Source organism: Doryrhamphus excisus, chromosome 6 (assembly GCF_030265055.1).
Source record: "Doryrhamphus excisus isolate RoL2022-K1 chromosome 6, RoL_Dexc_1.0, whole genome shotgun sequence".
Classification (NCBI taxonomy): Eukaryota; Metazoa; Chordata; class Actinopteri; order Syngnathiformes; family Syngnathidae; genus Doryrhamphus; species Doryrhamphus excisus.
Window position 1 is genome coordinate 22,874,678 of NC_080471.1, and position 14,667 is coordinate 22,889,344.

Sequence of the window (14,667 nt, forward strand, 5' to 3'; positions counted from 1 at the left end):
AACCGGAGTACCCGGAGAAAACCCACGCATGCACGGGGAGAACATGCAAACGCCATGGCCGAGGGTGGAATCGAACTCGGGTTTCCTAGCTGTGAGGCCTGCGCGCAAACCACTCCTCCACCGTGTGGATTCATGTATATTCAGGGATTAAACCTGGATTGGGTTAACAATGGGTGTCATGGATTAACAATGGCAATTAAAGAGAGAAGGGAATCTCATAATTCCAACAGTGATTTTTATTGCAAATGCTGTTTCGAAAGCAGAGGAGAATGTCAAGCGAGTAGCAGGCTCTGTGTCTAAAAAAATATTTTTTTTTTTGCTAAAAATGTTGGTATTTGGGCTGCACGGCGGTCAAGTGCTTAGCACGCAGACCTAACAGCTAGGGGACCAGGGTTCGATTCCACCCTCGGCCATCTCTGTGTGGAGTTTGCATGTTCTCCCCGTGCATGCGTGGGTTTTCTCCGGGTACTCCGGTTTCCTCCCACATTCCAAAAACATGCTAGGTTAATTAGCCACTCCAAATTGTCCATAGGTAAGAATGTGAGTGTGAATGGTTGTTTGTCTATATGTGCCCTGTGATTGGCTGGCCACCAGTACCCCGCCTCTCGCCCGAAGACAGCTGGGATAGTCTCCAGCACCCCCGCGACCCTCGTGAGGATAAGCGGTAGAAAATGAATGAATGAATGTTGCTATTTACTGGTGGTCCTGGAAGGTAACACCATACGCGCATACGGTATTGCCACCATTCTGTAATAAATCATAGAGGTTAGCCACTCATGAATATCGCTCATCCCTCAGAGTGGCTGTTGAGACACCATTCTGCCAACACAAGTACCATTTTCAGCTCCGGGAACCCCGACTGACCTTTTCTAAATGATTCCTCCATACGCTGTCTACTGAACGCTGCTAGCATATGAGCTGTGGAATATTTTAACAAATAAATATTACAATTCCTTTCACTTCACGTGCGATCAGATAGAAAAGAACATTATTGAAAATGTCAAAAGTGAGTAATTAGAATGATCCCCATCAGGTAAACCCGAGCAAACGTCAGTAACAATGTCGTATGAATACATTATTTCATGTAATGGTAATGGTTTTATTTCATTTGAACATGCATCAGATTACAATTGAATGCATCACATAATCAGTTCACAGTTCCACATGTCCAAAAGGAGTAGGAAGAAGCAAAGCTTATTAAATCCTACCCCTCCATCTGGTACTTTTACAATCACTAACTGTTACATTTGTTCACTTCCTGCTTTCCTAATTTAATTTAATTTAATTTAATTTAATTTAATTTAATTTAATTTAATTTAATTTAATTTAATTTAATTTAATTTAATTTAATTTAAATTTAAATTTAAATTTTCTTATTTATTTTTGTCGCAAATCAAAGTTTTTTAAGTTAAGTTTCATCTGTCAATTATTTAGTGTGAGGATTGGGCAAAGTCTTACAAAAAAACAAAACAGAAAAAAACCCCACTATGCGGAAAGCCGATATCACAATAAGAACCCAAAGATGAAAAATGAGGGTGCAAAACAAAATAGAGTACACCATATAGGAAGGGCAACGTGAGTGTGCGAGCTGGCTGTACTCGTCTCCTTGTGATGGATGATGCAGCGAGCTCGGGATGAATAGAATGAAGACACACGGAAATGAGTGGGAAGAAAGATGAAAGGAAGAGGGAACAGCAGAGGAACGCTAGAAAACAAAGAAAGAATTGTTATAATACTTTTTGTGCCTTGACAATTAGCTTCAGAGCTCTGCGACACACAAAAGAACAAGTGAAGGGCAAATGAAAGGCAGTGGAGGAAGATAATGGCCGTTCGCATGTGACCATGGATGAAAAGAGGACACGGAACAAAAAGTCTAATTGCCTGACTAATTTGCAGTTTGCAATTTCTCGATATACTCTATTCCACACATTTCTACTTGGTAGCTTTGAGATAGGACATTTCAAGTGCCGGCTTGTTTCTATTATTCTTTTTTCCATATTGATATTTTTTCAAACAACCATTCACACTCACATTCATACCTATGGACAATTTGGAGTTGCCAGTTAGCTTAGCATGTTTTTTTTGTATGTTTCAGGGAGAACATGCAAACTCCACACAGAGATTGCCGAGGGTGGAATTGAACTTGGGTCTCCTAGCTGTGAGGTCTGCGCGCTAACCACTCGACCGATGTGTAGCTCTAATTCAAATATTCATTCATTCATTCATTTTCGACCGCTTTTCCTCACAAGGGTCCCTGGGGGTGCTGGAGCCTATCCCAGGTGGGGTACATCCCGGACTGGTGGCCAGCCAATCACAGGGCAGATATAGACAAACAACCATTCACACTCACATTCATACCTATGGACAATTTGGAGTTGCCAATTAGCCTAGCATGTTTTTTTGTACTATGTTTCAGGGAGAACATGCAAACTCTACACAGAGATGGCCGAGGGTGGAATTGAACTCGGGTCTCCTAGCTGTGAGGTCAGTGCGCTAACCACTCGACCACTGTGCAGCCCTAATTTGAATATTGTTGTGTAAAATATTATGAGAAGTAAATATTATTAGAGTCTTTCTTCCAGTGTATCAGTCCCAAAATGCTACGCTAATGCTACGCTACCCATTTGACCAGCTGGCCAAAGATCCAGTTAGAGATCATGTAAACTGGGACATGGCAGACAGAACCAAATATGGCAGTCATCAGTTTATGTGCTGCTGACAGTAAAGTACAGTAAATCCCTCATTTATAGCGGTTAATTGGTTCCATAACTGAAATCAAAATATGAATTTCCGCAACACAGGATTCAATGTTGACCTATGATGCTGATTTTTCAGCCCTTAGTATTGACTTGTGGACTCCTATAGAGCAGCTGCACACAATAACGTGCACAGAAAACGTTCTACATTTGTGTTTCTGTTTTAATTTATTCCACCTCCAGGCACGCCCACTCGGCTATGATTGGTCACACGCACAAAGTGCTTCCTAATTACAAACAAACCCCACTTTCTAGTATAGTGGGTATAGGAGTTGATAATGAACGAATTAAGTCTTTGGAGAGCTAATTTAGCTCACGGTCCACTGACTGGAGACCCCTGACTTAGCGTGTATGAACTCAGAGCGGTAACGAATGCACCGCTGGTGTGGTGGAACTCAGGACTTGCATCCATGAGAGGCACTCATTGTCTGGTACACTTTGTCAGATGCACTGTTTGTGCCTTGAATCTCAGAAGTTAGGCGTTAGTTAGTTAGTTAGTTTTGCAATGCCCTTTGAAAACAAGCGTTTATTTTATTTCAGGGCTCAGTTCCAAATGTGCAAACCTCATTATTTGAAACTTTGGCATCATTTGACACAATAATATAACATTCTTACTACATTTGTGGGTCAGAAAAGTGGAAAAGCATAACAGGTCCCATTCAATAAATTGAATATTTACAGTTGGTAACACGGCTGTAAAGATGAAAAATCACCCCTAGTGACCTATATAACACATTGCATAACTCTTATGCTGCAAGGACTCGACACGGCCGCTATTTGTAAGGGGTGATTGTATCTGGAAGTGTGGATGTCGGCTTTTTCAGCTGAGAGACAAACATCTCCAAGACAGCTGCTGGACTCCGACTGTCGAAGATATAAAAATCTGTGCTCGGGCCACGGAAGCTCTTTGTTCCATAACAAAATGCATCACGAAACAAGAACAGAAGAGCAGACAGAGCACAACAGACGAAGGTGGTGATGATATACTTTAGGCCCAAAAACCCAAAACAAACCACAATGCACCAGCTGTCTTCCCCTCGTTCTCCGTCAGTACATCCCCAAAGTATCCTCCGGCCTCAGCAATTTCCTCATTTTCGTTTTTGCAGCTCAGTTTCTAATTAATGCTATCTGACTGCCACCTCTGCCCAATTTCGCCGCCTCCTCTCCACAACATTAATGATCGCAGTGTTTAGAGCTGCCCCAAGGAGATGCACAAACTTCACTTCTATTCCCCTCATAGTCACCCCCCCCCCCCCCGCCCCCCACCCCACTCCATTTCTCATGCATCCCTTTAATCCATCAGAGAGCTTTCACGCTGTTCTCCCCTGCAGCCTCTACATACGTATCGCCTCTCCTCCCTTCATGTCGTCCTAGTCCTCATCTCATGGATCTTGTCTCCAGATTTGTGTCTTTTAACATTCTCTACTGGTACCTCTATCTACTACATTCCAAAGTATCCAAGAATCCAAATACAGTATTACAACATAATTAGTGTCAATAACTTTTTTCCTCTAATGCAGCATAAAAATGTCATCCTGTATTTGTTGCTCATCACCAGGTTGCAATAGGAGCTTGTTACCTTGGCCAAGTGCTACTTGACATTGCATCAAGGTCACTGCTAAGAAAAGTTCCTCTACTTCTATTTACCATATTTTCCGGACTATAAGTCATTCAGGTGATTGTATGCAGAACTGTTGCCAGCAAGGCATACTGTGGTTTGTATAGATAAATTAATGAGTATTATCAGGCTCCTAATAGTATTTCTATTGGGGGCACTTTTTTGAGGAAACAGCTCCTATAATTAAGACTGTCAAATGATTAAAAATGTTTACCTGATTAATCATGTTAAAAAAATAATAATCATGATTAATCACCATGTATGACTGTCTAAAACAGGGGTGGGCAAACTTGTTGACTCGTGGGCCACATTCAGTTAACCCAATTGTAGAATATATTTGTTACATGCCAACTGTTTTATGTTTGTAATTCCAACAGTCCACCAGGAATAATTCATCTGTAGAAGTGTACCCTTTTTTTCAGGATCACTTGAAACATCAGACCCCATTAAATAACAAAATAGAATTACAATAAAAAAAACTGACTATTAAAGAGTATGTGAATATCCCTGACTACAACTTGACATGTTGCCAGCTTGTATGTTAAAGGTTTAAATACTTTGGAAGCAACTGGTGGGCCGGATTCAAATGCTTAGCGGGCCGCATGTGGCCCCCGGGCCGTAGTTTGCCCACCTCTGGTCTAAAACGTGTTAATTTTTCTGGATTTTATTAAAAGAAAGAAAAATTATGACACAATTAACGTATTTTCCGGACTATAACTGGCACTTTTTTTCATAGGTTGGCTGTTCCTGCGACTTATACTCCAGAGCGACTTATAAATGGAAAAAGTGTTTATGTTCCATAAACACTGGACACCTTTTCTGTTCATGTTTATTTTTTGTGTAGCTGAATAACCATTGTGTTAGCATATCTTACACCTATTCAGCCTGTTCTATATTCTTTTATTAATGTTAGAACTTGCCTTCCAAGAGGACGTAAAGTCTGTTTTGGTCAAGTAGTAAAATAAATTACCCGCAAACAATGCAACTTATACTCCAGTGTGACTTATGTATGTTTTTTTGTACCTAATTATGTATTTTTGGCCTTGTGCAACTTATACTCCGGAGCGACTTATAGTCCAGAAAATAAGGTAAGTTATTATTTAAACTACTATTTATAGCAGAAGATATGGTAATGGTTTTATTTCATTTGAACATGCATCAGATTACAATTGAACGCATCACATAATCAGTTCCCAGTTCCACATGTCCAAAAGGAGTAGGAAGAAGCAAAGCTTATTAAATCCTACCCCTCCATCTGGTACTTTTACAATCAGTAACTGTTACATTTGTTCACTTCCTGCTTTCATAATATATATATATTTTTTTTAATTTTTTGTCCCAAAATATGAATTGTGGGGGGTCTATGTGTCATTCGGACTTGACTCTTGTAATGACATGTAATAATACTACATATGGCATATGTCATTTTAACAGACTGTAAGTTCGATTGCTGCTGTTAATTTTTCACTGATGTAATTAAAGAGCACCAGGTGTGTTTGAATACTCCATAACGCTACATAAAAGATATTTCCAGTAATGCAACATGTCATTTCTGTGCCGCCATCATTAACATCTCTGATCCCGTCTGGCCGGAATAAGCTGTGTTAATGTGCGGTGAGGCTCATGCGCTGCTGCCAACCAGACGTCACACACAGTCTTTCACAGCTCAAGAGATGCACATCAAGTGAATAATCTGATTGCACACAAGCCAACACACACTGTCTCTCACATGTGTCAGCGGGCTCTCATCGTTTATCAAAAGCGACGGCATTGAGTGAAGGCCGTAGAGCAGAAAGCGGGATAGAAGAGTCAATCGAAAATGATGGTTTCATTCTAATCCAGACGCTGGCCAAACAATTGCTTTGAATGGCTAAAAGTTATAAATACATTTAGAGTTGAGAGTTATAGTAGTTGAACTGGAGCCTATATTTAGGTTTGAACTTATCACAAACAAACTATTAAGATAGAATATATTGTTTGAGTAGGCCTGTCATGAAAAAAAAAAATTCTGGACGATAATTGTCCTATAAATTATTATCGCTAATTGATATTATTGATGTCATTTTTCGAGAATTGGATTGTTAGAAAACAAAAAAAACATGCAGTTATTATTAAACTAATGTAAGGTGTCTGCTGGACCACATATTTGTGTTGGCGGAATAAAATGCAATATTTCCGTGTCCTTCAACACATATTTCTTCACTCTGTACTGTCTGTAAAATATTTGTAACATTTCCCAAAATATAGTCTTTTCAACCATATTGAATGGTTACATTTCTTTTGGAATGCAGTGAGCGACACCGTCTGTGAGCACGCAATATTTTGTTTATTACAGTAAACCTCGGATATATCGGACTCGGATATATCGGAAATTCGCTCACAACGGACAGATAAAAAAAACGATTTTTCTGTAACGCATTTCCAATAAAAGTTCATTGCATATATCGGATTTTTTATAACGGATTTCGCCTATTTTGGACAAAATCTCCAGTCCCGTTCCAATGCATTTCCATTAAATTTCCCTCGCATATATCGGATGGCCGCATCGTGGCGCTCCGATTCGCCGAATCATGACAGACCGATATACGACGTCATTTGCAGCGTTTGCAGCGTTGCCTGCGCGTCCAGGTACATTGGAAACATAGTCAAGGAAGTGCCTTTTTATAACGGATAAAATCCGATTTACGCATATACCAGATATAAATCCGATATATGCGTAAAACGGACATTTTCCGGTATACGCATATAACGGATTTCGCTTATATCGGACAAAACCAGTGGGAACAATTGAATCCGATATATCCGAGGTTTACTGTATTTACTTTACCAAGCATTGGCGTATTGATATTGATTGTGTTTTTGGTGTATTTATACAAGTTGCCTGTATTACTCCATCTGCACTACTTTCGAAAAAAATGCGACATATCGTTTTGTCGTTGTTCATTCTGTTCATATTTGCTTCACATTTGCTTTCAAAACCATCACTTATATTCCTTCATTCGTGTTAGCGTATGCTAGCTGACATGGGTTACCTTGCTGCTAGCACTCTGTATTCACTCAGAGTAGCCCCGCCTCTGCAAAGAGGCTGAATGAGAAGAGGGGTCACTCTCGCTATAAAACCAATATGAAGCCTCTCCTCATTCGATTTATCGATTTATTATCAGGGCAGAGATTTGAACCCACAGCCTCCTTGATTGATGCACCAGTGCTAACATCCTCCATCAGTATTTCTATAATGAAATATTCAGGTACCGAATTGTGCTATCCAGATACAGATACAGAGTAGAATACTCACCGGTTACTTTTATGTTTTTCTCACTGTTTTCTCATAGACTGGCCGTAAAGCGCTTTATCCAACGGTCGTCGACATAAGGAGAATTTCTATTAAACGACCTGTGTGGTGAGAAGCTGCACCTTTGCAGTAAGTATGGGAATAAACAATAGAGACACGAGAAGATGATAGAAGAGGAAACGCACAGATAATTCAAAAGAAGGACAGCGCCAGGACTGCTGAGAGCGTGCACGGACACACACACAAGCACACAGGGAGGCGAAGGCGTAAATGTCATTTCCCCCAGTTTTGGAACTCTCTTAAAATGCCAGCTGCAACATCACAGATAACCTTGGAACGCTCATCCATGTTCCGACTCAGCACGCCACTGTCAAAGGTCAGCTTCAGTTTTTTTTTTTTTCGATTTCACTCCTTGAACAGGAACATGCAAAATCACCCATGTTTGCAAATGTGTGTCAAAAATATCACACTTTTTTTTTTTTTATCACACAGCCTTGAGCGCATCACTTTGTAATATTTTTTTTCAAAATATCTTCGATCTTCTTATTGTGTGGAAATATGGGCTAATAACTATAAAAGCAATCTTCACTCGCTAAATGTACTGCAAAAAAAGGTCAGTAAGGATAATTCATAATGCCGCCTACAGAGAACATACTAACTCCTTATTTCTAAAATCATAAATACTTCAACTTGCTGATATAGTTCATTTTCAAACAGCTAAAATAATGCATAAGGCTAAAAATAACAAATTACTTAAAAATGTCATCCAATACTTCTCTACAAGAGAGGAGAAATATGATCTCAGGGAAGAAGTACATTTGAAACACTTCTATGCTAGGACTACGTTATGCTAGCCATAGCATTTCAGTATGTGGAATCAAATCAGTAAAAATAAAAATAAAAATAAAAATAAAAATAAAAATAAAAATAAAAATAAAAATAAAAATAAAAATAAAAATAAAAATAAAAATAAAAATAAAAATAAAAATAAAAATACTATATTAGGAAAGCAGGAAGTGAACAAATGTAACAGTTACTGATTGTAAAAGTACCAGATGGAGGGGTAGGATTTATTATTAATATATTTCCTTTGGGATTTAAAAGGAAACCACTTGTTTTCACCAGGAAGGTAAGGTGTTGCCAGGTGACACAGGAAAATAAAAATAAAAATAAAAATAAAAATAAAAATAAAAATAAAAATAAAAATAAAAATAAAAATAAAAATAAAAATAAAAATAAAAATAAAAATAAAAATAAAAATAAAAATAAAAATAAATTATGAAAGCAGGAAGTGAACAAATGTCGCAGCCATGTTGCTAGAATGGCAACACAGATCTCTTGTACAATATTACTATATTGACAGTTACTATAGTACCCATTATGTCCTTGGATCGTCAAATCACCTTGTACTTCGGTATGTGACAAAAAAAAAAAAAAAAAAAAAATACAACTTAAAACTTAAATTATATTAGGAAAGCAGGAAGTGAACAAATGTAACAGTTACTGATTGTAAAAGTACCAGATGGAGGGGTAGGATTTAATAAGCTTTGCTTCTTCCTACTCCTTTTGGACATGTGGAACTGTGAACTGATTATGTGATGCATTCAATTGTAATCTGATGCATGTTCAAATGAAATACAACCATTACCTTTACCATTACCATTACCAATTGTCCATCAAATCCTACCAAGTTGCATAAATTGAATATCAAATGTGACGTTATAGTATGCAACCACGGCGTCATGTCAATCCTCCTGGTGCTGTTTATACAGCCCGAGGCTTCAAAAAAGGTGTCAGGGAACAGAGATAGTGTTTGGGTTATCTGGGTTGCTCATCTGGCTGCTAAAGTGACACCGCTGTCACAACACCTAGCAGGCACCGCCAAGCTATAACTTCACAGGAATGAGCCGAGGAGCAGGCGTCTAGATCCTCAAAGATGAGTTGTTTGGAAATTCAACTTTTCAAACAGTTCACAAATGCTAAAAAAAAAAAGAAGTGCATTTTATGGATTCACTGAAAGTAACTCTGTCGCCGCATTGTTTGAGGTCATCTGCATAATCTGAACCAGTGAGACAGATTACTGCCAAATTTCGTCTGTGACTGTCAGCGATGCGTATGCGCTGCATCGCACTCTTATTCTAAATTCACTACCCAAAATGCAATTACCATCATATCTCAACACCATTCACTGCAAAGGAAGTCCGATTTACAGACACACAATGAGGACTTGATGGAAAACCGTACTATGCATGGCATCGCCAGTACATCTACATGAAATGACAATGGAAGAAAATATACACAACTTCTGAACACACTTCTGGAAAGACTTTTCCACAAATCCTACCTTGCTTTCTGCTCTGGTGCGCAATCATGATAGCATATAAATTAGCCACCTTCCCCAAACTGTCCCCACAAGGTTAGAAGCACGGAATGATTATAAAAGGTCTTGTTAAGATGAATGACTAACATTTACGTTGAAACAAGACCCCGATTAATCAGTTTGACACACATTTACTTGTGCTTGCCTGCTACGGAAAGATATAAAACCTTGTTAATAGGCACGTTTTGATGCAAATCAGCACCTCCATATACACAAACGCTTAAAAGTTTGGGATCACTTGCAAATGTCTTTGTTGAAATGTAGAACGATCTACATTTTTGCATAGAGGCCTACTATCAACAACTGTCAGTCCTCTGCATCAATCTCCTGGTATGGCTGCTAATCCAAGTTCATCATTTTATAAGGCTAAAAGATTATTAGAAAACCCATCTAAAAAATCGAAACTAAAACTAAAATCTCTTACCATGCTGTTAACTACTCCCTTCAGAGATCAGCAAAAACTGGGTCTAACAAGGACAGAAAAACGCTGCACAACTGTACAAGAAGACAAATATCTGAGAGTGTGTAGTTTCAGTGTCAGTATCAACAGTGAAGCGATGACTTCAGGACGGTGGACTTCATGGCAGGATTGCCAAGATTATTAGAAAACCCATCTAATAAATTTAAACTAAAACTAAATTATCTTACCATGCTGTTAACTACTCCCTTCACAGAGCAGCACAAACTGGGTCTAACAAGGACAGAAAAACGCTGCACAACCTTACAAGAAGACAAATATCTGAGAGTGTGTAGTTTCAGTGTCAGTATCAACAGTGAAGCGATGACTTCGGGATGCTGGACTTCATGGCAGGATTGCCAAGAAAAAGAAATATCTCAGACTGGCCAAAAAAATTTCAAACTTTTGAGCGGTAGTGTATAAAAAGTCCCAACCGGTCGAGAATTAATATTGTAAAACCCATATCCTACTCGTATCCGAATGTTGTTGTATGGTCATATCACTTTGTACTTTGGTAAGTGACAAAAATAAAATTCAAAAAAAAAAAAAACTTAAACTATATTAGGAAAGCAGGAAGTGAACAAATGTAACATTTACTGATTGTAAAAGTACCAAGTACCAGACCATTTGTTTTCGCCAGGAAGGTAACGTGTCGCCAGGTGACGCAGGACTGTGTCCAAGGTCCCCCATCTTGGCTGGGTTGGATTGCATTATGAAGGGGTTTATTCAGTTTTAAGACCAGCATTGCATGGTGATGCTTATGTGGAATCGAAGGTGCGTCCGACGGATACTTCAAGCAAAAAACACTTCCTGACTTTCAGGAACCCATTATGTCCTTGTATAGTCATATCACCTTGTACTTCGGTACAAAAAATTAAATAAAACATAAAAATAAAAATTAATTAAAAAATAAAAATTAATTAAAAACAATAATAAAATAATAAAATAATAAAATAATAAAATTATAAAATTATATTAGGAAAGCAGGAAGTGAACAAATGTAACAGTTACTTATTTGTAAAAGTACCAGATGGAGGGGTAGGATTTAATAAGCTTTGCTTCTTCCTACTCCTTTTGGACATGTGGAACTGGGAACTGATTATGGGATGCACTCAATTGTAATCTGATGCATGTTCAAATGAAATAAAAATGAAATTCGCCTATCGCAGTCAGATCTGGAACCACGATAAACACGGGATTACCGTGTGTTTGTTTACTCACATGGTACAAAATGTGTGTGTGTGTGTGGCATGAGTGAGACTTCTGACAGGTGAGTGAATGGTTTCCAGTGACGCCCTCAACAGCTCTATGTTTCATTCCCTGACAGTATGATTCAGGCCTACAGCAGCCATTAGTCACTGTTCACTTAACTACAGTTTGTTGTGCAGCTCCGATGATCCGAGACACATAAATAAACACACTAAAGCACGAGACGAGGAAAAAAGTAAGCATTGCAATACTCGTCTAGTCTCGTCTGTGTTCTACCATGACCGGCTCGGCTCCACTTCTCTTAAGCTAATTAAATCTGCCAATGTCATACTGATATAGGACGACAGCACACACAAAGGAAACTTTGATTAAGACTGTGGAACATAACAGAGACCAGAGCCTCAAAGGCGCCGAACGTAGAGTTCAGCCTACAGGAAGAGTGGAAATTGGCTGCATTAATTCGACTTCTCATTTAGAGAGAGACTTTTCCTTCCGATCTACATGAGTGGCATTTTAACACCACATAGTGATAACAAATTTAAAGCATGACAAAATCCGAAATCAGTACAGAAAAAAATAATAACAAAGCAAAACATATGATGAAATATTTGTTTTCTGGATAGCTACCAATAGTTTTGAAAATGTCAAGTGCAGGAATGCAATGATGCAAGTGATGAGAGAATAAATGCAACAAACACCTTTGGAAAAAGAACCTGAACTAAGCAACAGTCAATCCGGCATCAAAGTTATGGAGGCTGATGGGTTTTATTTTTATTTTTATTTTTTAAGGGGGATGAAAATTTAAATTCTACAAACGCACATAAACAGAGAACTCTCAGAAGTCGAGACTTTATTTTTATATCACCAATTTTCAGCTTCATGAGCACATAAATGAATAAAATTGGATGAAAATTGGGAAAACTGGATGATGACCGTACAACCTGTGACTCCGTTACGCTCGGAACAATATTGTAACTAATAAAAATGGAAGAATTTACATCTTAAAGGAGAGCTTTGTTTAATATTTAAAGCTTTCTGACATAGATGGAACCTTCCCAGCGTGGTCCCCGACAGTTAATGAAGGCATCATCTATCAGCGTGGTCTCAATGTGAAAGAGCCATGTGGCGATTTGATGAACATGTTGCTCCCCACGCGACTCAGCACAAAAATGATTAAAAAAAAAAAAAAACGCTTTTAAAGTGACAAAACAAGATACTCCATCAAGATTTTTTCGGATAAACGTTTCAAAGTGACAAATATAAACACACATGCTAACATAAACCTTCCCCAAACTGCATAGCTTGCTGCTGTGGCGTTTTCCTGTGTTTGTTAGGCGACTCAGCACAAAATGACAAAAAAAAAAACGCTTTTAAAGTGACAAAACAAGATACTCCATCAAGATTTTCGGTTAAACGTTTCAAAGTAACATACATAAACACACACGCTAACATAAACCTTCCCCAAACTGCATAGCTTGGTGCTGTGACGTTTTCCTGTGTTTGTTAGGCGACTCAGCACAAAATGACTAAAAAAAAATGATGCTTTTAAAGTGACAAAACAAGATACTCCATCAAGATTTGCGGATAAACATTTCAATGTGACAAACATAAACACACATGCGAACATAAACCTTCCCCAAACTGCATAGCTTGCTGCTGTGGCGTTTTCCTGTGTTTGTTAGGCGACTCAGCACAAAATGACTCAAAAAAAAAATGATGCTTTTAAAGTGACAAAACAAGATACTCCATCAAGATTTTTTCGGATAAACGTTTCAAAGTGACAAATATAAACACACATGCTAACATAAACCTTCCCCAAACTGAACAGATTGCTGCTGTGGCGTTTTCCTGTGTTTGGTAGGCGACTCAGCACAAAATTACTCAAAAAAATGACGCTTTTAAAGTGACACAACAAGATACTCCATCAAGATTTTCGGATAAACGTTCCAAAGTGACAAACATAAACACACATGCTAACATAAACCTTCCCCAAACTGCATAGCTTGCTGCTGTGGCGTTTTCCTGTGTTTGTTAGGCGACTCAGCACAAAATGACTAAAAAAAAAAATGATGCTTTTAAAGTGACAAAACAAGATAATCCATCAAGATTTTTTCGGATAAACGTTTCAAAGTGACAAATATAAACACACATGCTAACATAAACCTTCCCCAAACTGCATAGCTTGGTGCTGTGGCATTTTCCTGTGTTTGTTAGGCGACTCAGCACAAAATGACTCAAAAAAAATGACGCTTTTAAAGTGACAAAACAAGATACTCCATCAAGATTTGCGGATAAACATTTCAATGTGACAAACATAAACACACATGCGAACATAAACCTTCCCCAAACTGCATAGCTTGCTGCTGTGGCGTTTTCCTGTTTGTTAGGCGACTCAGCACAAAATTACTCAAAAAAAAATGATGCTTTTAAAGTGACAAAACAAGATACTCCATCAAGATTTTTTCGGATAAACGTTTCAAAGTGACAAATATAAACACACATGCTAACATAAACCTTCCCCAAACTGAACAGATTGCTGCTGTGGCGTTTTCCTGTGTTTGTTAGGCGACTCAGCACAAAATTACTCAAAAAAATGACGCTTTTAAAGTGACACAACAAGATACTCCATCAAGATTTTCGGATAAACGTTCCAAAGTGACAAACATAAACACACATGCTAACATAAACCTTCCCCAAACTGCATAGCTTGCTGCTGTGGCGTTTTCCTGTGTTTGTTAGGCGACTCAGCACAAAATGACTAAAAAAAAAATGATGCTTTTAAAGTGACAAAACAAGTTACTCCATCAAGATTTTTTCGGATAAACGTTTCAAAGTGACAAATATAAACACACATGCTAACATAAACCTTCCCCAAACTGCATAGCTTGGTGCTGTGGCATTTTCCTGTGTTTGTTAGGCGACTCAGCACAAAATGACAAAAAAAAAATTACACTT

The 14,667-nt window shown here is 38.3% G+C and overlaps 1 protein-coding gene across 2 annotated transcripts in view; it reads right to left on the reverse strand.

The window, feature by feature from the left end:
* LOC131131725 (N-acetyl-beta-glucosaminyl-glycoprotein 4-beta-N-acetylgalactosaminyltransferase 1-like) overlaps positions 1-14,667 on the reverse strand; it is a 162,975-nt gene that overhangs the window by 26,449 nt on the left and 121,859 nt on the right. The window lies entirely within an intron of this gene.